The 24,794-nt window shown below is 37.3% G+C and overlaps 1 pseudogene; it reads left to right on the forward strand.

The window, feature by feature from the left end:
- LOC143640227 (arylsulfatase D-like) overlaps nucleotides 1-24,290 on the forward strand; it is a 29,699-nt pseudogene extending 5,409 nt beyond the window's left edge.
- Nucleotides 24,291-24,794: the final 504 nt, after the last annotated feature.

Genomic DNA, 24,794 nt, shown 5'->3' on the forward strand with positions numbered 1-24,794 from the left:
AGGAGGAGGAAAAGGGGCAGGAGGAGATGGAAGAGGAGGGAGATGGAGGAGAAATGATGATGTTGAAGAGGAGGAGGAGGAGGACAGGGAGAAATAAGAGGAAGAGATGTAGCAAAAAAGGGTGGAGAAGGAGGAGGAGGAGGAGAGTTAGGAGAAGGAGTAGGAAGAGGAGAAGGAGGGGGAGAAAGAGGAGGAGAAGAGATGAGGAGGATGAGCAGGAGGAAAAAGAATGAGAAGAAGTAAGAGGAGATGGAGGAGGAAGAGGAGAAGAGGGAGGAGGAGGAGAGGGAGGAGAAGAAGGAGGAAACAGAGGATGAGTAAGAGGAGATGGAGGAGAAGTAGTGGTAGGAAAAGAAGGAGGAGGAGGAGATGTAGTAGAGATGATGATGTTGATGATGATGAGAAGGAAAAGAGATGAGGAGGAGGAGTAGGAGGAGATAGGGAGGAAGAGGAAGAGGAAGAGGAGATGGACAAAGAGGATATGGAGCATGACAAAGAGGAGATGGAGAAGGAGGAGAGAGATAAGGAGGAGAAGGAGAAGTAGTGGGAGAAGGAGGAGAGGAAGGGGAAGGAGCAGGAGATGGAAGAGGATTAGGAGAAGGAGATGGAGTAGAGATGATATTGATGATGAGGAGGAGAAGAAGCGAGGAGAAGGAAAAGAGAGGAGGAGGAGGAGAAGATAGGGAGGAGAAGTAGGGGAAGATGGAGAATGAGGAGATGGAGGAGGAGAAGGAAGAGGAGATGGAGAACGAAGAGAAGGAGGAGGAAAGAGATGAGGAAGGGGAGGCAGAGGAGGATAATAAGCAGAAGGAGGAGAAGGAGATGCAGAAGAAAGAGAAGGAGGCAGAAGGAAGAGGTGATAGAAGAAAGACGAGGAGAAATAGCAGGAGGAGGAAGAGGAGGAGAAAAACGAGGAGAAGATGAAGGAGTAGGAGGAGGACAGGGATCAAGAGGAGGAAGAGGAGAAAGAGAAGGTGGAGGAGGAGGAGAAGGAGGAGGAGGAGAATGAGGAGGCGGTAGAGAAGGAGGAAAAGGAGGAGAAATGATAATGATGTTGATGATGAGGAGGAGAAGAGATGAGGAAGTGGAAAAGGAGAGGGAAGAGGTTGAGGAGGAGATGGAGGAGGAGGACAAGGAGGTGGAAGAGTAGGAGGAGATGGAGAAAGAGGAGATGGAAGAGGAAGAGAAGGAGATGGAAAAGGAGGAGAAAATTGAGGAGGAGGAGAAGAAGGGTTAGGAATAGGAGGAGGAGAAGGAGGAGGAGGAGAGATAATGATGATGATGAGGAGGAGGAGGAGGACAGATGAGGGGGAAGAGGAGAATGATTATGATGAGGAGGAGAAGGAGAAGAGATGATAATGAGGAGGAGAGATGAAAAGGAGGAGGAGAGATGATATATATATATACACACACACACACACACACACACAGAGAGAGAGAGAGGGTAGTGTTCATTTGACTCTTTCTCTTGGGGACTGTGCCAGAGTTAGCTTTTACTTTCACTTCTACCTTATTTCTGCCTTCAAAGAAACTACCCTTTACTCTCATATTACCATTGATCCACCATTAGACTTTTTAAATCTGAACTCTTGAGCTGGTCATTCTTTCCCTCCTTCCTTCACAGCACTTTTTTCTCTGCCTGTACCTATTCCACCAATACTTTTTCATGAATACTCACTACTACATACTCAGTATCCACCAAGGTCACATCTTGATCCATCCCTGTTTTGCCTTTTCCATGGATCACTTTGAGATCCCCTCCACCCAGATATCAATAGTCCAGAGTAAGGTCAGGTAAGGATGTTATATATGCAGGTTTTAAAAAGTCATTTACATAAAAATAAGCCTATTAAAATTGGGATGTATTTTGTCTTAGGTTCAAAAAGAAAATCTACAGACTGCACTGTTCTACTGAATTTTTAAAAAATTTATTAATCTCAATAATTTGGAAAAAGAAATTCTATAAAAAGGAGAATAAAGGAAAGAACATAATATATAAAATTGACAAATTTGAAGACACACCAAGGGTACATATGAAAGAGTGTCATATATAAGTGCTTTCAAAAAAGAAATTAATTTGAAATAAATGTAGTTAATGTGAAATGTAGTTATCATTTATTAATTATATATAATGGTGCTATACATGTATATGTACAAAATGCATCTCATATAATTATGAGTATACATTGCAAAAATGAATTCTACAGTATTTATTTAATTTTTCTGACAACAGTATAAATACCTGCATCTAGGTTTATGTATTACCAAATGTTTAGGATACATTTTGTACTTCATAAAGTTAACAACTCACCAACAGACATTTTTTTTTCAATTTTTAAAAGTAGTATTTATTTTCAGTAAGAACATAATGCCATCATTTATCTTTAATTTTAAAATATTTTTTAATTATATATGACAACCGAATGCATTACAATTCTTATTACACATATAGAGAACTATTTTTCATTTCTCTGGTTTTATACAAGTTATATTTACATGAATTCACTTCTTTATACATATACTTTATATAATGATATACCTCATATTCCACCATCATTTTTAACCCCATGATCCGTCCCCTCACCTCCCAAACCCCAAAAGGTCATTTTGATACACAATGATGTATGCTATAAAGTTATAGAAAAGAGTATATACCTTTTAATAATATGAACAGATAAAGTTTTTTAACTAATACATAGAATAATAATAATAATAATAATAATAATAATAATAATAATAAACTTGCCATTTAGACATTAATAAATTATACATATAGCACTATTGACACCTTTTCCAAAAAAAGGGGGAGTTATTTGTGGGGGAAAATGGTATTCTATGCTTTCTTAATATCAAGAATAAATTATTTTCAGAAGTAATATATATTTCAATATAAAAATAAAATAGAACAAGTTTCCATGGCACACACCTCTAATGCCAATGGATTGTGAGGCTAAGGCAAGATAATCCTGAGTTTAAAGCCAGCCTCAGAATCATAGCAAGGCCGTAAGCAACTATGTGTGACCCAGTCTCTGTGTGCCCCTGATTTAAATTTTCAGTAAGAAACAACGACAAAAAGAATACAATGTATTGATGAGGACACAGAACAAATTATCATGAACTAAAGATGGAGTAGAAATTGCTGTTATTTCATCATGAAAACTGTATGTATATTTCTCACCAAGCAGATTAGACCTGTAGAAATTATAGTATATGTGTGTACAATGACAGTGTACAAGTATGTGTTAGCATAAGACTAGAGCTATACTTGTCAATACAGTAGAAATGTGCAGCCTCGGAGGAAAGAGGAGGTGATTCAGGAAAATAAAGATAATAAAATTTGAGAAAAAATGGTTCTGGAGCCCAGAAAGATTTTTGGTTTAATTAGAGTACAAAATACCACATAAGTGTTATACTGAAGTTTTATCTGTTAAATGCATCACATGTATAATGGATTTCAAGGAAAATATGTGGAACTTATCACAAACAAAATAAAATTTTACAAAAGCACATAAAATAGCATGTGTGTAAATAAAACTAATCATTACAAAGACAACTATTTTAACTCAATTTAACATATAATATTTTCCTATCAAAATTTAACCAGGCTTTTCTTTAAATACAAGAAGAGAGTTGGACCTGTTGGTGCACAATTGTAATCTCAGTACCTTGGGAGATGTATTGTGAGCTCAAAGCCAGCATCAGCAAAAGTGAGGCCCTAAGAAATTCAGTGTGATACCGTGTCTAAATGTCATACAAAATATGTTTGGGGATGTGGCTCAATTCTCCTGAGTTTAATTCCAAGTACCAAATAAAAGAAAAGAAAAGAAGGGACCAAAAAAATTATCTTAGAAATAAAATGTATGTAAAATACCCCAAAACCTTTAATAAAAAAAACAAATAATAATTATTGTTATGAGACACATTTAATGTATATTATGAAACTATTTTTCAATAATACAGACCAATATATCATAATATAAATCAAATCTGAAACCATATGTGATCAATAGTATTGTTAAGAGCAATAGAAAGGCATATGTAAAACCGACCATATGAAAAATAACATTAGATGTGAATGAATGAATCTATCTAACCTAAAGTTAGAAATGGCAAAGTTCACTGGTGTGTGTGCAGAATGTGCAAGATAGTCAGGTCCAAACTTAGCAACACTATAAAAAGCAAATATTAGGAGGGAATGATGTTGAAAATAAAGCAGAATATTAAATGAGACACTCTCTTTCCATCTAAAGATAAATTTATGGAAAAAAACTACTGTGACTTTCTCTTTGGCAATATAATGAATGAGTAGAGAGATTTACATACACTGGATATTAGTCCGGTCTTAAGAAATGTACCACATTTGGGACAAAATTTCCAATTACCATCATCACCTCTAGTGAACAGAAATGTGAGAGAGGGGCTGAGGATGTTGCTTAGTTATTAGAGTGCTTGCCCTGTATGCACCAGGCCCTGGGTTCAATCTCTAGCACCAAAAAAAAAAAGAAGGAAATATGAAAGAAATGATACAAAAAAAAATGGTGATATCTAGGAGCCATAAAATTTTTCACAAGTGTTTCATCAGCTGTGACCAAGACACAAAAATACCAAATATCCAAGATGTCAATTTATCTCAAAAAAAATCTGCCAGCATATTTTCCCAATTGCTGTTTCTGACAGATGAAGTTCACTGTAGCTTGAATTATAGGTGAAATAGGGAGGAATGCAGTAAACTACTCTTAGCCTGAGTGAGATTTTAGCACTTTCTGAATCCTGCCCAACACTGATACACTAGTAATAAGGCCAGAGCTACCAATTCCTCCTAGAAAAAGGTTTTTTTTTTTTTTTGTGGGTGTGTGTATGTGTGTATTGAATGTTTCACATTTAACATATTTTGTTTATGTAACTATGTCCCTGATACACTAGTAATAATGCCAGAACTAACAATTGCTCCTACAATGTTTTTTTTTTTGTGTGTGTGTGTGGATGTGTGTACTGAATATCTCAACCTTAACATATTTTATTTACCTTACTATGTCCTGAAGTTCCAATCTCTAGAACAAAAGGTGATTGAGCTTATGTAAATCTCTGTAGATTTTGAACAAATGAATTTACATCCTTTTTCAAAGCACTTTTATGAACTATGATACCAAACAGCTGTTCAGAAAGTAGCTTAAAAAACAATGATCCCTGTTTATTCCAACAAATCTTTACAGAATAGTCCTACATTGGCTACTTCATATAAACTTTCCTCAGGGATAAAATGCATCAGTCAAAGAGATTTTCTGTAGCCTGGGCAGTGTTGTTGAAAAGGTTATTATAATAATATGAATAAGCTAGGTGTGGTGGCAAATATACTAGAGGATTTAGAGTGAAGTCAGGAGGATTGTGATTTGAAAGACAGCCTTAACAACATAGAAAGGCTATAAGCAACTTATTGAGATATTAGTGATATATAACCTGTCTCAAAAAAAAGGGCTGGAGACATAACTCAGTGGTAAGCACCCACGGAGTTCAATTCATATTACAAAACCACACCAAACTAAACAAATATCTGAAAGATAGTAGAGACTCCAGAGTATAGGTGTATATGCATAGATAAAAATTTTGGTTACAATATAAAGTTAATAAAGATACTTTTGAAAAAAAAATTTATGTTTCATTTTTTTTAAAGAGAGAGGGAGAGAGAGAGAGAGAGAGAGAATTTTAATATTTATTTATTCATTTTAGTTTTCGGTAGACACAACATCTTTATTTGTACATGGTGCTGAGGATAAAACCCAGTGCCACACAAATGCCAGGCAAGTGCACTACTGCTTGAGCCATATTCCCAGCCCCTATAATGGTTCTTAAGAGCTCAAAATAAAAATGCCATATAATCCACTAATAATAATTTTATTTGAAGCAGGGTATCATTGTGAATGTCTATACTCTCAGTGGCTTGGGAGGATGAAACAGGAGGAACTTAAATGCAAGACAAGCCTCAGAAACTTGGCAATGGCTTAAGTGACTCAGTGATATCCTGTCTTATTAAAAAAAAATAGGAATGTAACACAGTGGTAAAGTGCCTAAATAAGTAAAAATAAATAACAATAACAATTCTTGGATTTAAAAATGCCCTATCGGGCTGGGGATGTGGCTCAAGTGGTAGTGCACTCGCCTGGCATGCCTGCGGCCCGGGTTCGATCCTCAGCACCACATACAAACAAAGATGTTGTGTCCGCCAATAACTAAAAAATAAATATTAAAAAAAATTCTCTCTCTCTCTCTCTCTCTCTCTCTCTCTCTCTCTCTCTCTCTCTCTCCCTCTCTCCCTCTCTTACTCTCTCTTAAAAAAAAAGTTAAAAAAAATAAAAATAAAAAATAAATAAAAAAAATAAAAATGCCCTATAACCCAGTAATTATAATTCTGGATAAATATCTAAAGAAATTGAAACACTTTTGTTAAAGATATTACTTCACTTCCATTTTTATTGTAGGTTTATTCACAGTATCTAAAAAAAGGAATCAAATGAAGTGCCTTTTAGATGCAAGGTATTGATAAAAAGTTTTCTTCCAGCTGCAGATCATCCATCTACTTGCCTTAAAGGTGAATACTTATAATTCAAACTGCTCCCGAAAAGGCAAGACTCAGATATGGTTTCTTCTGAGTACTCCAAGAAAGTTTGGTACCTCTGGAAGAATCCTTTAATACCTTTCCAAAATTAAGAAATAGGTACATTTTGGAGTTTGGAATGTGGACAACATACAGTAAATACTTCAAGGGAGAATCTTAATTCAGACACTGTGATAAGGTGTCTGGTCTGGGGAAGAAAGAGGAAGTAAAATCAGAGTTTGAGATAAAACTTGAGTTTGCTTCACTGATTTCTGGGTTATTGATTTAATCCAAACAGATATTGGAAAAGGGTTAAAGCTACTAATTAAAATTTATGTAAAATGGTTATTTAAAAAAGTACCAGGAAAGAGCTGAAGGTGTGGCTCAGTGGTACAGTGCTTGCCTAGCATACATGAGGCCATGAGCCTAATTCTCAGTGCCCCATATAAATAAATTAAATATAAATAAATATTTTTAAAAATACCAGGTAAGGATTTAGGGTTGTTGCTCAGTAGTAGAGTGCTTGGACAGTATGCATGAGGCAGTCTCTTTGATACTGGACCCATAATAATAATAATAATAATAATGATATTTTGTTCATCCACAACTAAGAAAAAAATATTTTGAACAAGTACAACAGTGCTATGGCCTGTAACCTTCTAATTATCTGTGTTCTAATTAAGCCCTTGCAATTCAACTTTCTTGTTATTTAAATTAAAGTCCAGTTCCACTTTTATTTCCTGCCACACCAGGACAAAGAGTTTGCTTGAATATTAGGAATGCTTCTAAATGTCACTTTAATAAAGTTGTTTTACATATTTAAAAACTCAGTTGAAAGCAAACTTGGTGGCACAGGCCATAACCCCTGTGGCACAGAAGAATTATACATGGGTATCATGAGTTCAAAGCTACCATCAGCAAAAACAAGACAATAAGCAACTAAGTGACACCCTCTCTCTAAGTAAATTTTTTAAAAAAGGACTGGGGATGTATCTCAGTGCCCCTGAGTTAAATAACTGTTACAAAAAAAAAAGAATAAAAATGAAAAAATTCAATTGAGGACAAATACATTAAAAAACAAACAACAACAACAAAAAAAAAAAACCTTAATTTTGGACAAATTAACTACACTATTGTGAGGATGGCCTTAGGCCTGGCCTAAAAAACTCCATTTTAAAAACTTCAGTTTGAAACATGCAGTCTCACCAGGCATGCCTAAAGAAGCCCTGAAGTATTGCCTACAGACATAAACAAATCACTTTCCCTCATCATAAACAGAGTGAGGCCTCTGGCAGGTTGTCCTCACCTAATAAGAGGGAAGAGTGAGAAGACCAAAGTACAGACCACCAGACCAGATGTTTCTGGCCCCAGAGTAAATGATGTCATGGAAAAATCTGGTGGTAACTAACAAGGATTGAAAAAGGGGTAAAAAAGCTGCAAAATTTAGTATAAAGAGTCGAGCAAATGAACAGATATTCAGCCAGCTCACTAAAAAATGCACTTGAGCTGGGGAGGCTGATGAGGACTTGGAATGACATCTCATCACTTCTCCTCATTTGTATTATCCTCACCACTCTTAAACTCTACATCCACACCTTAGTGAGAGGGGGAAAGGTAAAAGATTATGTGATTTTCTTCTCATGTGATGAAAACTTAATTTCAGTGGAGAGAAACCTAATGGGGAAAATGAAACCAAGAGGCAAGATCTCCCACACACCCAAAATATATACTTTTATGAATAAAAATTTTATCAAAATTACTTTAAAATTTCATTTAACTTTTGTGCTGTCCTAAGGCATTAATATTTTCCCAGAGGGAAAAACAATATAATGCATTAGTATAATTTAAAAATTTATAGTATTCATAATAAAAATTAATAAGGACAGCTTAAATCAATTTAATAACTAAAACCACTATATCCAAAATATTATTATTTTTGAAAATATAAATTAACTAATAAATAAATGTACTTTTAAAGCTTCATCCTAAAATTCACTCTTGATCTCTCAGGGATATCTATGTTCACCACAGCTATATTCCATGTTTTAGATCCATAAATACCCTGACCTCAGCAAGTTGAAAAAAAAATGGAGAACTCAGTTCTGTGTAATAGGTTATGGAATAAACATACCAAACAACATTCTCTTATGGCCAAAGAACAGGAGAGACTCTGCACTTTGAGAGAGAAGCCATCTACAACTCAGAAGTGTACAAAAGTGGAAACTGTTTCTCATAGGATTCTGGGCACAGATCCATTTTCATTTTAGATATCATACTTTAACCAAAAGAGGTTGATATCACTGGAGAGAAGACTCTAGATAATAAGATCATCAGTAATGCAGAAACTAGAGTCTAAACATTTTTTAAAAAAAATATTTTGCAGTTTTGTCTTTAGCCTAATGCAGGGTTGTAATTTCAATTTTCTTCTTTAGTATGGGGAACTCTGAGAATATTATCAAATATTAAAGGCATAGAAGTATACACATATTTCCATATAATTCAATAAAGACTGTCAAGAGATTAAAGTTTAAATTTAAATTAATAAAAATTTAACCAGTACCTATAAGGCACAATATGTTTTTCACATAACTTCTGTTCCACATGTGATTGAATCCTGGCATTCGGCCCATGTTTAATGAATTAGATATCTATCATTAAAAATGATAGATAAAAAATAAAAAAAATTATTGTCTCAAGTGTGGGCTTATCATCAATTAAGGCTGGGTTCATATGGGATCTTTTTACTGCATTAGGTGATAGTTGGTAAGGTTACTGAACTTTAGAGGGAGATATGGTTGCCAAAAAAAGCACCCTTCTTATCAGAATCAAATAAATTAAGGTGGGCTCATTCTCGTGGAGGTGACAGTGTTATGAAAGAAAAAACAAAGTATTCAAAATGTTTCCTGACTAATACACTTTCATAGTCACAGATTTACATAAGTCACACAAAAAAAATAAGAGCTCAGATCCAAAATTTGGGAAATACACTCTGCACTTTGGCTACAAGAGGAATTAAAAACACATTGCCAACTTTACGTGTACAGATAGGGCTAAAGAATTGCTAATATGTTGACACTCGGTATCATTCTGCTTTTTGTAATGGATGAGATTTACATAGCTGTTCAGTGTGAAAGAATATTTGAAAGATCTCCAGAATATTAAGCAACTTTACTGGAATTCAGGATCAATTATCGGTGACCCCAAAGTCACAACTCACTTCCTCTAGACTACATGAATTATCAGTCTTTCATTATTGTCTTAGAAGTTAGATAGTGGCACAAAAAAGCAGAATATTTTTTTTTGTACCAAGGACTGGATTCAGAACACTTTATCACAAATCACATCTCCAGCCCATTTGTTTTTAAAGATAAGCCAAGTTCTCACTAAGATGCTTAAGTCCCCACTGAGTTTCTGAGTCTAGCCTTGAACTTAAAATCCTTCTTCCTCAGCCTCTTGAGTCACTGAAATTACAGACATGCGTTACAATATTGGCTTTTGTTTACTGGTTTATGAATAGGCAAAATTGAAATGATAAGAAGAGAAGCAGCTGTTATAATCACCCCTTTATTAATTCTGGCTTAATTCTTAAGGTTTAAATAGTGAAACCCATATTTCAATGTATACTGAAGGTAACATTATCTATTATAGTCAACATTATCTCCATTTTATCCAATTTTTTACTGCCTAAATTTTGATTTAATTTGAAAATGTTACTGAATATGTTTGAACTTCTGGTTTTACTTCTGGCATTATTAGGATACTAAGTTCAAACCATACAGCCTATGGAAAATTATGGTGTGGTTATAGCTAAAGAGAAGACTATATGATAAAATTTTAAACTCATGAAGATGAGGTATTTTCTTTATTTTTATGTAACCTTGGTGAATAAGATACAGAGTACACTGCCAAACCTTAAATCATACAAAGCAGACTCTAACTGTAGTTAATAAAAAATATCAAATACAAAAAGTTGTGTTGCAAAATCACATAGCAGTTGGATTTTTATCAGCAGCACAGGAATGGGTTTCTGCCATATAATAATATCAGTATGACTTCAATACATATGATATCTTTAGATGCAGCCACACAGCAGTTGATCAATGATAAGTTGCAAGAATGATGAGCTTGTTTAGATACCATCTGGAGATGGGTTTTAGTAATCCCTAGACAGGGGGATTGTGTTCTAGTCATATCACAATACAGCATATTTTTTGAGGCCTGTGGATGCAGAGCTCTTACCTCCATGCTAATAGATCTTTGCAGAAGACTTCAGGTTTGTAGATTTTTTGATGATGAAACCTATAAGGGTGGATCATTGGAAAGGCCAAACATGGCTATAACTACTCTGTTGTTGATGCTTCCAACAGGTTACTGTTATTATTATGATGATGATTATTATTAATATTATTATCATTTATTTAAGTAATGAATACTTTGATTAAGTGTATACATTCATTGTCATAAACATTTTCTTCTGAGCATGTGTTCACTATGTAAAATATTGATCACGCACCTTCATTTTCTGGCCTATATATGAAAAGACCTATGGAATGATGCAGGATCCTGAGGGCTAAATGCTCTGGGCTACCTGGGAGCTATTGTTACCTCTGCATAAGCATGACTACACTGCCAACTCTTCCTCAGATCTCTCAATTGCTAGAGACCAAAATTTTACATCCTGGGTCTCAACATCCACACAGCAACTCACATAGTCTTTAGGATATTTGCAGGTGAGAGATATCTCAGTCCTGATAGATTAATGGAGAATTTTAGGGGAGTAGTAGCACCTATGGACACGAAGAAGCATACAACACTTTGTTGCCTCAGTCCAATTATAGTAAACTCCTGTGACATAATAGGATTAGTTTCTTGTAAACAGAAATAAGGATTCTGACTGCACTGGGTGCAAACATGAACCTTGGAAGTTGAACTATCAATGAATTGCTGAAGCCCAGGCTCCAGCCCCTGGCCACAGAAAAAAGTGTCAGCAATGGCATAGATGATTTGGAGAAGTAGTCAAATGAGTCATGTGCAGCTGCTGTGGTCATGGGATGAATGGTGTCTATAAATCTGACAGCAAAAACTGATGCAAGTGTAGGAGAGACTACCAGAATGAGAAATTGCAAGATGATCAAGAAGTATAGGAATCCAAAAAATATCCAGTAGAGTAAGATCTCTGTATTTTGAAAATACCCATCAACCTTTTCCATTGTGATGATTGAGTCTGGAGAGAAGAAGAAGGATAAAGGCCTTCAAGTCCAGTCAATGGATGATGCATAAAATGAAACAACAGCAGCCAATGGCTCCAGTGAACAACTGCCATGGCCAGCCCAGGTATCCAAGTTTACCCCATTTTACCTGTTAAGCAGAACTGGTGGACTTAAAAAATAATTTACCCAGGTGGCAAGACAGCAAGAGTATTATTTTTTGTCTGTAAGAATTAGAGATAAACAGCATTCTGTGTTGTACCTTAAGAATGGAGAGGTTAGCATTGCTCCTTACAGTAGAAGTTGTAAAATGCTCAATTCCATGAGGCATTTAAGGACAAAAAAGACCAAGTATGTTAGTACCTGGCCAGGCATCTAGAGGGCTGTATTTTTAGCAAGTAACCAAGGTCATAAACACTCATATTCAATCTATGTACTCAAGGTCAAAAACATTTGTTTGTAAGCATGCTCTTACATCAGTAAAATGTTGTTGATATGCCTTCTTTGTCTGACCTGCATAAAAAAAGCTATATTTAATAATTTGGGGGGCTGAGGGATAGAAGCTGGAGTTTGGTTATGGGCTATTGCTGCCTTCAAAAGTAGGATGCCTACTGTCCCAATAGTTCCTCACATCTTCATTCAACTGCTTGAGCCCCAAACCTTGCTTTTTTGATATAAGCCCCTGCACAACAGCTACAGATGTGAAATCATTTTTAATTTGAGACTATCACAAATCCTCTGCTGCTTTATGCAAGGAGTATTGTGTTGTTTTGTAGACATACACCCAGATAAAATTCATATAGTGGAGATTTAGTATATTATTTATTTTAGATTACACATATGGCCTTAATGTTGTCTCACCCTCACTTTTTTAATGTAATGTTTCATATTCTCCATTTTCAAAACTTTTGTGATACCAATATAGTCCTTTTGTTGCAGTTTCCATAGCATCCTGAATTTTCATCATGATTGAAATAAAATATGCCTGTTTTCAAATTTCTCCTGATAAGAAATTTAAAAAATATTGCTTGTTCTTGATTTTTCAATTCAATTTTCAGCAATTTCTCAAGTTTATTTTAAATCCTTGCTATAAGCTATTGACGTTTTTCTCAAACATATTATCCCCATTGAATTAAAAGTTCATCAGATGTAAACATTTTATTTTTCTTTTTTTATTCTTTCTTTTCTTTTTTTTAAGGGGAGAAGAATGAATACTTAACCCAGGGTAGTTCTCCTAAATCCCTATATCACCAGGCTTTTAAAATTGTATTTTATTTTATTTTTAGTTTTCACAAAAAATCTTGCTTAGTTTCTTAGGGCCCTCTCATATTATTTAGGCTGAATTTGAAATTGTGATTCTTCTGCTTAATTCTCCCAAATTATTAAGATTGCTGACATGAGCCACATATGTGTGTAACCCCCTCCCCTTTTTTAATAAATGTCACTACTTAAAAATGTCACTACTTAAAAATAATGATGAATCATGGCTTCTGAAGGAGGTAAGTTTTGCATTTGCATCAGGCATATTTGATCTTGATATGTACTTAAAAATTGTGGGCACACAACAAAGCATCTTTGTAAGATCCTCTTTCAAAATAAAAAAAAGAAAAAAATTGAGGATATAGCTCAGAAATATTAATTCTCTCATTTTAACCACCAGCACTACACTCATGAAAACACACACACTCACACACCCACACACAGTACTTGTGGGATTTTTAAAATATTTTTGACACTGAACAGCTGTATAAACCTCATCTATTACAAAAGGCAGAATTAGTGACATAATATCATGGGTCCTTTAGCCTTATCTGTGTACAGAAATTTGGTAATGTGATTTTACTCATACTCTAGCCAAATGCAGAATGCATTTTACAAACTCTGGGTCAGGGCTCTTCTTTTTTTATGGCTTTTATAAAGTTGTGTCTATGAAAGAGTACTAGTCAGGAACCTAGTCAGGAAATTTTTTTTATGCTTTTCCTTTTGCTTTTAGAACACTGTCTCCTCAATGAGAACAAGCTCACCTTAATTTATTAGATTCTGAGATATCATGTGAAGAAGATTCAGGGTGCTTTTTTTTGGCAGCAAGATCACCCTCTGAAGTTCAGTAATCTTAACAGCTAAACATATGCAGCAAAAATATTGCAGATGAACGCAGTTCAATCCAAATGTGAACTAGTAAGTTTTAGAGTTACTTCTTTTTCAGTTATAGACAACAATATACCCAGTGGAGGGAAAATGTCAGGTTTTAATCATATATGGTACAGTGAATATCTGGAAAACAGCAGATATCTTATAAGAAGTATTTTAATTTCTTTTATTTAAGTTCATATTCCCAGCCCTGATCCTTAGTCTTTTAACAATGAAAATGGACCAGCTTGCCTTTTGGACTTGATTCTGGGCCCACTCGGCTTAGGTTGGAGTCAGTGCCTGAAGACTTGTCCAGTGGTCTCTTAGGTGCCATTCTTTTAATCATTTTGTAGGTTTTCTGTCATGGATCAGGAGCCCAAATTTCTGTGCTAAGAAGAAGCTGAAAACAAATCACAGGGAGAACTCTGAAAACCCTGAAAGCAAAAAAATGATAAGTGTGCCTTGTTATCTTGAGACTGGATAAGTAGGTTGTTTGAATCTGGCAAGAGTGGCAATGGTGGGAAATGAAAATTGTGGCTAGGGACTTGTTGTGAGGGGGCAACAATTGTGAAATATGTAGTGCAGGAGAGAAATAAAGAATTTCCATGCACTTCTGCCCCTTTCAATGCTTTATTCATTGAATTACTCAACATAATTTCACTCTATAGGTTGTTAATTATGAAAACAATGGCTGGAGATGTGGCTCAAGTGGTAGCGCGCTCGCCTGGCATGCGTGCGGCCTGGGTTCGATTCTCAGCACCACGTACAAAGATGTTGTGTCTGCCGATAACTAAAAAATAAATATTAAAAAAATTCTCTCTCTCTCTCTTTCCTCTCTCACTCTCTCTTTAAAAAAAGAAATTAAAAAAAAAGTAAACAACAATTCTTAATGCTAGGTACTGCAATAGATATAATCCAATCAGAGCTAACAATTATAAATTGATTCTAAGCACTGCAAAGCACACATAATAATGACAGGCTAATTACAGACATTCCCTCTGCATGCTAAGTTCAAAAGTCTCAAGCCTTAGGCTTTATGTCCAGCATATGCACAGTCACTCAGACCAGGGTGATCAGGACAAAAACCATGGCAGGGCTTTCCTCTTGTGGAGCAGATGAGTGGTTGAGGAGAGGATGATAGGGAGAAGTTGCAGCTCTCACCAGGGTCCAGTCAAGGGTATAGAGTTGGAGAGTGGTGAGTATTATGCAGAGGATCAGAAAATGAAGACAACTAATGGGATGTCAGGTCCTCGTCAGGCTCTCCATCTCAAGTGCATCCTTGTGAAGCCAGATTTAAAGTTAGGTAGTCAGTGTAGTTAGGTAAATCGGGTCTAATACCGAGTGAGATCTAAAATGGAGGCCATGCGGAGAATGATTCAAGGAAACACAGGACATCTCATGGAATGAAGTCCCAAAAAGGCCCTAGGCCAAAGTCCACCTCAAAGAAATGTTAATGAACAGCCCCCAGCAAAAAGGTGCTGACTCAGAAGTCCTTCCTTACCAGATTACTTCTTTGGCCCACCTGTGTCCCACCCCTCGGGTCTTCCAACCTACATTCCATTACCAAAACTATAAAAAGGGGAAACAACCACACTTCCATGGATTCCACCTCTTGGGTCCCCTTCTTCCTCTGGGAGAAGTCTTTTCTCTTTTCCTTTAATAAACTTCTAATTTCCACTCTGACCTTGCCACGGCATGCTTCTTTGGTGTTATTCTTTAACATTGGGGAAGCAAGGACTCCTCACCGGTCAACAGTGGTAACACTTGTTTTGGCTGGCTGAATCACTGTTCATTAGCTCTATTATTTACATAAAATTTTGGGCTTTTTGATCCCCCTTGCAATCTTTTTCAGCTACCACCAGGTTTATCATTATCATTTACCTTGGGGTCAGAAACATCTTGTCTGGTGGTCTCCACCCTGATATTTTTGCCTTTCTCTCTTATCAGGCTAGGAGAGCCTGCCAGTGGCTTCACTGTATTTATCAGGTTGAGGGGAAATAAGTTGTTTGAGGCCATACTGGAGTGCTCTGTTTGTGTGTGCCTGGTGAGATTGCAGGTTTGAAACTAGAATATTTAAAATAGAGTTGTGTAGGCTCAGGCCTGAGGCCATCTTCACAGGACTCCTCAGTGTGTCTCTGTGGCAGATCAGCCTCCATCCCCCACCCTTACTAGTCTAGTGAAGCTTAGATCAGCAGTTAAAAACCTGGCCATTTTGTTCCATAACTGTATGGGGTTTTCAGCTTGTCTCTAAAGCCCTTTGTGGGCATTCATGTGCCATGAGTCCAGCATGTTCCCACATTGTGTGGAGAAGACTGGAATAATTATCTGAAGAGAACCCCAACTTCATTTGTTGTTTCCATGCACAAGAGAGATTGTACTTTTAGAGCTTGTTATGGAGGGTTTTTTTAATGTGTGTGTATGTGTGATGTGTGTGTGTGTGTGTGTGTGTGTGTGTGTGTGTGTGTGTGTTGTTTTCTTTTTAGTACCAGAAATTCAACCCAGGGGTGTTCAGCCACTGAATCACATCCCCATCCCTTTTAAAATATTTTTATATGGAGACAGGGTCCCTTTGAGTTTCTTAGGGCCTCATTAAGCTGCTGATGCTGGATTTTAACTTAAAGCTCCTCATGACTCCTGAGCTTTTTTAATGTAGGGGAAGCAGTATCACAAATTCAGAACAAAAATATAAATTCCAGAACTTAAGCTTAACTCTTCCTAGGTCTGAGAATAAACCTCTAGTTTTCTAGCTTTCTGTTCACATATTCAAATCTAGGGTTCTTTTTTTCATAGTGAATTAGTATAAAATAGAAGGGATAGTAAAATTACAGTGTAATCCGGATAATGAACCTCATTCTAACACAGCTTGAGGCTAACTCGGAGATACGTTAATGAGCACCATTAAGGCCTATTTCAAATGTAAAAAAACCTTAATGCCCACTTTTGGGAACACCTTCAACAAAGTCCTTTGTCCCATGGTGAAGTTGCCAGAGGAAAAATGGGTCATGGAAAAGATGAAAATGAACCCATATGGTAGTCAGGATGCCTTTTCTAAAACCTATTTTAAATATTTTTTCCATGTCTGCTGAAAAACATCTGTAAACTTTTAAGATGGCACACAAAAAGGAGTTTATCTGGTATCATTCCCCATCCCACATGGTGGGAGTTCTATTTTGACTTGCATAAATGAATAGATTTTATTCTTCAAAATTTGTGAGACAAGCACCCAGATGCAATTGGCAAAGTGAGAAATTTTGTTTCATTTCAAAACTCCATTTTCAACATTATCAATGACTATTTTTCCACATTTCATTTCATTTTTCTTCAAGAACTAGAGAGAATTTTTAAAAGATTCAATTTATTATCTGTGTAGGAATGGCAGAAAAGCTCCATTAACTCAACAAGCAGGTCTGGAGAGGCCTGTCACAGAAGAGAAGGGGGAAGGGGGAAGAAGAGAGAGGGAAGGGGGAAGAGGGGGGAGGGGGATGGGGAGAGGGAGAGGGTTTTGATATTTATGAGCTCAATGGAGATGAGGAGGAGCAGGGGGGAGTGGACTCTTACTTCTTTATTGGCTGAGAGTTCACGCCACTTTGGAGATATGGAGGTGTGCCATTGTGCCATTAAAATTCACGCTATTCAGTGTCATGGACCTGAGCTCCTGGAAGAGAAATGCTCCAGGAACCATATATTCTTTTAAGAGAGAGAGAGAAAAAGAAAGAGAGAGAGAGAGAGAGAGAGAGAGAGAGAGAGGAGAGAGAAAGAATTCTTTTATTTTTGTTTATTTATTTATTTATTTGTTTGTTTGTTTATTTATTTATTTATTTTTAGTTATTGGGGGACACAACATCTTTGTTTGTATGTGGTGCTGAGGATCGAACCCAGGCCGCTCACATGCCAGGCGAGCGTGCTACTGCTTGAGACACCTCCCCAGCCCTTATTTTTATTTTATTTTATTTTTTTAATTTTCAGCGGACACAACATCTTGTTGGTAGGTGGTGCTGAGGGTGGAACCTGGGCTGCACGCATGCCAGGTGAGTGCTGTACCACTTGAGCCACATTCCCAGCCCCTCCAGGCACCATCTTTACCAACAATCCGAGCTTTTTAAATATGAATAAAGCAGAATAAAATTAGGTGACATTAAAAAGAATTAATCTCTTCTAAATGAGGTAGTGTAGTTTATGTGTCCCAATAAAGGTCCTCAATTCATTTTGTTTTCATATGTAAGACCTTTTAATTAAAATGGCCCTGACCCATAGAAACATTCCAAACATTTCAGTAAACACTTTTCTCTGGTGTGGCAGGAAAATAAAAGTGGGACTAACTTGAATTCAAACGACATGAAAGATCAATCTCTCTCTTTCTTTCCTTTTTTTTTTTTTTGTTTCTTGTGGTACTGGGAATTAAACCCAGGGCCTCATGCTTAGAAGGCAAGTGATCTACCAGCTGAGCTATATCCCCAGTCCCATATTTTGGGAGGCAAAACTAGGGATTGAAGTCATGGGCGCTCTACAACTGAGACACTTCCCTACCCTTTTTTAAAAATTTTTTACTTAGATAAAGGTTTTCACTGAGTTGCTTAGCTTCTCACCATTGCTGAGACTGCCTTCAAATTCAGGATCCTCCTATCTCAGCCTCTGAAGCAGCTGAGATTACAGGCATGCAGCACCATGCATGGCCAACTTCCATCTCAAAAAGTAAAGTACACAGCAAATTAGGTCACAGGCTGTCAACAAATAGGTACACTATGAAAAAAAAACTATTTTTTAGTTGTTGATAGACCTTTATTTTATTTACTTATATGTAGTGCTGAGAATTAACCCAAGTGCCAGACAAGTTAGCTACTGTTAGACCAGGATGCAAGAAAAGACCATCGACTCCAATTAAAATCAAATTAAAGCAAGCTTATTATTTCGACTGGCTGGGCTGCCTCTCCCTCCCAAAATGGTGGGAACAAGACAGCATCCCAGCTTTCCTGAAGCCCAGCTTTATAGCCCAGAAAGTTACACAAAGGGGGGTTACATATAAAAGAACTCTGACAAGCATCACACTAATGGTAGTTTACATTTTTTTGCTGACCCCAACATCAGAATTTATGAGGACCATTAGAGCCTCAGAGAGGGTTGTTGTCTGGCCAGAGAAGGCCAATATTTATGAGGTGTCACTAAGTTTCAGAGAGGGCTGCTATCTGGTCAGAGAGCCAGGCATGGGTGAGTTCAAGGCACGGGCAGGCATTCCAAGCAGATTCAGAATTTGCAGTAATTTATAGTAAAGCTGAAATTAACATTTCATGTTTTTGTGGCGAGATGCCCAATTTTAAGAAAAGATCAGGTTGGGTCTATCACTACCACTGAGCTCCAGCCCCAACACCCTGGTCCATATTTTTTTTTTATGGTGGATACTAGAGATTGAATTTAGGAACACTGGACTACTGAGACTCAATCTCAGGGTTATTTTTACTTCATTTAGAGATGAGGATTCACTGAGTCATTTAGAACCTCACTTTTGCTAAGGCTGTTTTGAAATTTGATCGTTTTGCCTCAGCCTCTCCAGCAACTGGGATTACAGGCCTGCACAAACACACCCAGCCTTTGGTATATTTTCAATACCTATTATAAATAGATTTTAACCAGTAGTCTTAAGTCTTTTCTAATATATGTTTGGATTGAATCCATAACCCAGAAATCAGTGAAACAGAGAATCTAGTTTTATCTCCAAAACTGTATCTTCTATTAAAGTGTCTGAGTTAAGATTACCTATTGAAGAATTTACTGTATATTGATTGTGGTTTCATCCTGACCTCCCATATGTACCTCGTTCTGAGTTTTAGAACAGTCTGAAACAAGGTGCCCACAGATACCAAATATCTTGGAGTCATTAAAAAACACCAGTATCTGAGTCTTGCCTTCTAGGAACCAGTTTTAATTTTAAGTGTGTAGTTTCTAAAGGCATTAGTTGAATTATCTGCAACTGGAAGGCATTTTCTGATAATGCCTTTTATCTAAAAGGCACTTAATTTGTTTCCTCTTATTAGATACTGTGAATGAAGAAACAATAAAAATAGAAGTGCAGCAATATCTTCAGCAAAAGGATTTCAATTGCTTTACATATATACCCATATTTTTATTTATTTTGAATTTAAATTACATGCAAGTTTAATCTATCTCTTTCTCTCTTTTATTTTATTTATTTACTTATTTGTGGTACTGAGGTTTGAACCCAGGGAGTAACTCATCGGCATTTTACCAATGTGCCACATACCCAGTCTCCACCAATTTTATTTATTTATTTATTATTGAAGCAGGGTTTACTGATATGCTTAGGACTTTGCCAAGTTTTTGAGTCTGGTCTCTAACTTGAGATACTCCTGTCTCACCCTTTTAAGACACAGAGAGTACAGGCATGTACAACCTTGTGGTAGTACCCCAAATTATTACTAGTGGATTACGTAGCATTTTTATTTTGGGCTTTTAAAGAACCTTAACACTTTTATCAAAAATATATTTATAGGGGCTGGGGATGTGGCTCAACCGGTAGCGCGCTCGCCTGGCATGAGTGTGGCCCGGGTTCGATCCTCAGCACCACATACAGACAAAGATGTTGTATCCGCCAAATACTAAATATATATATATATATATATATATATATATATATATATATATATATATATATATATATTAGTATATATAATATAAATATATTTATTATAATTTAATATATATATATTATATATACATATATATAATATTATATATATATATATATATATATATATATATTAAATTTATGTTGTTGTCAACATTTTTTACATGTTTTTGTACCCTGAATCCTTATGTTTTTTTTTTTTTTTTAAATTTTTGGTTTGGTGCTGAGTATTGAACCCAGGGGTGCTTTCCACTGAGACACATGCACTGTCTTTTATGTTATATTTTGAGACAGGCTCTCACTAAGTTTCTTGGAGCCTTGTTAAGTGAATGAGGCTGTCTTCAAACTACCAATTCTCTTGCCTCATTTTTCTGAACTTCTAGGATTCCAGGCATGTTTCATCAATCATCACAATTTTACATTATTATAATAGCCATTACAACAGCACTGTTCAGGCTGCAGGAAATTCATTTGATTTATGAATTAAATCACTGAGGCAAGTTTATGTGAAGTAGCCAGTGTAAAAGTGTTGTGTAAAGATTCCTTGGGAATAAACAGGGATTTTTTATCTAACCTCTTTTGTGAAGGACTGTTGGAAATCATAGTTCATAATAGTCCTAGAAAAAAGAATGCAAATGTATTTGTTTGCAGTTTGCACATGCCCAGTCGCCTTTGCATCTAAAACTTTAAACTTCAGAACACAGTAACTCGAACAAAATTTGTTAAAGTTGAAACAGTGCACAAACAAATTTCTTTTAGGAGCAATTGGTAGTTGTGGAGTTATTACTGTGGTCAGCAGAGTTGGGCCAGGGCTCTGGAAGGTCACTCAGTATATTGGTGATTTACTTTTTTCTACACTATTACACCCACAATACAATACTCCCAGCAATAGTAATTGAGAAAATATGCTGATAATGTCTTGAGCTAGACTGGCACCTTTGATATTTGCCTACTTCCCTGCAAGCACTGATCCCAGCTGAGTAATTAACATGGAACCAGAATGTGAATAGGGTATTTCCTGGGCTTATTGTTTTGGTGTCTGCTGCTCCATTATTGTGTGTGGGGTGTCTGAAACCAGGCTGGTGCAAGTATTTTTGTATATGTTTCTTTGCTCTGGCTGAGGTCTATCATTTTAAATGACAAAAGATTTAGAGTAATGTGCTTGGACTTATTTTTTATACACTTCACAGTTTACATCAAGAAGAAATGCCACAGTCTGTCTGGGCACAAATAACTGAGCCGCCACAAAGCCTTGTAGGTTCAAACAGCAACAACTTTATTTCAACTCTCACGGGCACTGCACGCATGCTTTTTCACCAACGCCACTCACATGGGCATTTCAGCAACCCCCACACTGAAAATCCCTCCTCCAGCACTATCCCAATCAATGGGAACTCTCTGGGAATCCCCAAGAGAACTCCAAAGTAGAGCAAAAACTTCAAAGTAGCGGGCTCCCAAGGCAGCAAGAGCCACCCCCATTGCCGGACAGTAAAGGTCAAATATACAATTCAATCAATACAGCATCATAGCAATTCGATATAGCTTAACTCAAATCATCATCTCAATGGTTCCCTGACATAATATTCAAACATTCCCTGTCACCTTTCAAACATTTCCTCTGGCAAATGCCAGGCGTCATTTTGACTGGCGTGGCTCTCAACAAAGAAACAACAGCTAGAATTTATCTCAACACCCCTTTACATACAAAATATATGTTGTCATTGAATATGTTGGAAGTTTAATCAAGGTTTATTAATTAGAGAACAGGCTGATCTAGAATGTAAAGTACCACCAAGTCCTATGTTTTCAAAACAAAAAGAAATGTGAGATATATAGGCATGCAGAATAATTTTTTAAAAATTTTTTCTTTGTTTATTTTATTTCATTTTTAAATAGAAAGCAAATTGAGGAAAAAGGAGACCAAGGTGGGAAATATAATTACTGCCAGGACTATGAAACATTAAAAAATAGAATCTAGATTTCAGAATAGAAAGATTTGACCTATTGTATTTGGAGATGTGGATGGCATGAGTGTCCATGTTAAGAATGTTGTAAGCTTCTGAAAGAAATTTGATATGGTGAAAGAAGCTTATGTAACCCAGATCCTTACTTAAGCCATATTCTGCCCCCCAAATAAGCCATGCTAGGTAAACCATTGCTTAACTCTACTGCTAAATACTGAATAAAGAAACGATTGCCAATGAGAGGTTTGCTTCATAGCTTCCACCTTTGTCTTGTTTCTGTCATTTATGCTACTGTTAATCATTCCAAAATTATACAAAGAGTAATGACATTTCAGCCCCTTTGAAATTTGTCAGTGAATTTCTGACCATTTTTGATGGAGGCTCACAGCAGGCCTAGCAGATGCCCTGGAGAAGACTTGGACCTGAATGGCAGCATTAGAATCTTATTTTCCTCCTTCTGAAATTAATCAATATTTTGAGATGACTTTCTGGCTGGAGGCAGAAAACAGGAATCATTTCAGAAGAATTGAGTCAGCTCAGAAATGTGTCAAACCGAGCTGGGCACTCAGCTCAGTAGTTCACTGGTCACAAATATCTGCAGTGGCCTCATGATTGGCAGCCTTACACAAAGAAAGATCAACCTTGGTGCTTTCCCAGTTTCCAGTTAAGTCACATGGATCCCAGGCATTGGACATTCATCTGCCTTCCTAAAAAACCTGCAAAGCCACTATCCAGTTGTTCATTCTTAATAGTTGCTGAGCACTCTGTGCTTTTCAAGGCGAATAAATAAATAAATAACAGCATCATGACTGCTCACCCCAGCCTGCTTGTTTTTATGCAAACAGAGTTGATCTGTTTCAAAAGGAGCTAAGTGCGGCTGGGATCCTGGCTCAATGGAAGAGCACTTACCTAGCATGTGTGAGGTCCTGGTTTCGATCCTCAGCATCATATTAGATAAATAATTAAATGTATTGTGTTCATCCACAACTAAAAATTATTTTTAAAAAAGAGGCTAAGTGTTCTATCTTGCTCCCCAAGTGGTGCAAAAAGTCACATAATAATTAAGAGAGACACAAGGAAGATGCAGGCAGGGGGCACCAGCAGGAAGAAGTCCACAGCTGAGGAGGATCTTACTCCTGGTGCTCAGGACTTTCTAGAGGGAAGAAAAGGAACCCAGTGCCTCCCTAGGAATCGTGCCCCGTGTGGCGGCTGGGTCCCCTGTCAGCCGAACTGGATGGGTTTACACAGGGTTTATCGAGATTCCTAGTCTTGGGAAGGCAGTGTCCCCCTCTCGGTCTGTCTTCTTCTTTTAGTTCATTGGGTCTAGGGTCGGCACCAGGCGAGCAAGTTGCCTTGGGAGTCGGAGCTCGCCCACACCAGGACGTGGGGGACAGGCCTGAGGGCAGCACAGCCTGGCAGCAGGGGAGGCCGGAGCTCCCAGGCCCCTCTGTGGAGATGGCAGGAGGCCTGTATTGACTGCGGGCTGTGCGCTGGGCTCCATGCACCAGGCCTCGTCCCAGGTTCACTGGGCTCCACAGGTTCCAGGGCTTGGTGGTGTCTCTGGCCCTCTGTTCTAGGGCTCTTACTTATCGCTCTTCATCACTGTGAAGGGACCAGCATTGGAGCCTGCTTTCCGGAGGCTTTGGGTGCCGCCTGCTGTGCGCCCTGGAGGCCGGGCTGTTCAGATTTTGGAAAGGACCAGAGTGCAGCATGTGCTCCATGACCCTGAAAGTGCCTCATTGGGGAAACTGACTCCAGTATGGAGCTCCTGGTCCTGAAGTGATCTCAGGGGACATGTGAGTTGGGGCATGGCCTGCAGAATGTTGGTCTTGGGAAAAGTTGGCAGACCTTAGGACAGGCGACAGCAAAGAAGCCCCACAGTTTACTCTCTGGGCTGGCTGCCAGGCACTGTCAGGTAGGGCCACCTGGGGCCACCTGTGGGAGATCAAAAAGATGAAAACAACACCTCCAGTCCCAGGATGGCAGAGCCTAACAGAGGGGCATTTTCTAAAAGATGAAGAGATGAAAATGGTCAAAACTAGTATATTTTAAAGTTGAAATAAAAGCTTGCAAAATTTTGGGACCGTATTCTTGTGTAACTTGTGCCTAAAGAAATATTATGTCATTGACCTTCTTCTACATTTTTAGTTATTGTTTTTATTTTATTTTAGCAAAGAATTGGTTTTGCCAGCATTTTCCTCAGAAGCTGAGCATTACCCACAGCAGGGAAGACAAACTTACAATTCTCAGGTTGATTTTGA

The sequence above is a fragment of the Callospermophilus lateralis genome, unplaced genomic scaffold, assembly GCF_048772815.1.
Source record: "Callospermophilus lateralis isolate mCalLat2 unplaced genomic scaffold, mCalLat2.hap1 Scaffold_1388, whole genome shotgun sequence".
NCBI lineage: Eukaryota > Metazoa > Chordata > Mammalia > Rodentia > Sciuridae > Callospermophilus > Callospermophilus lateralis.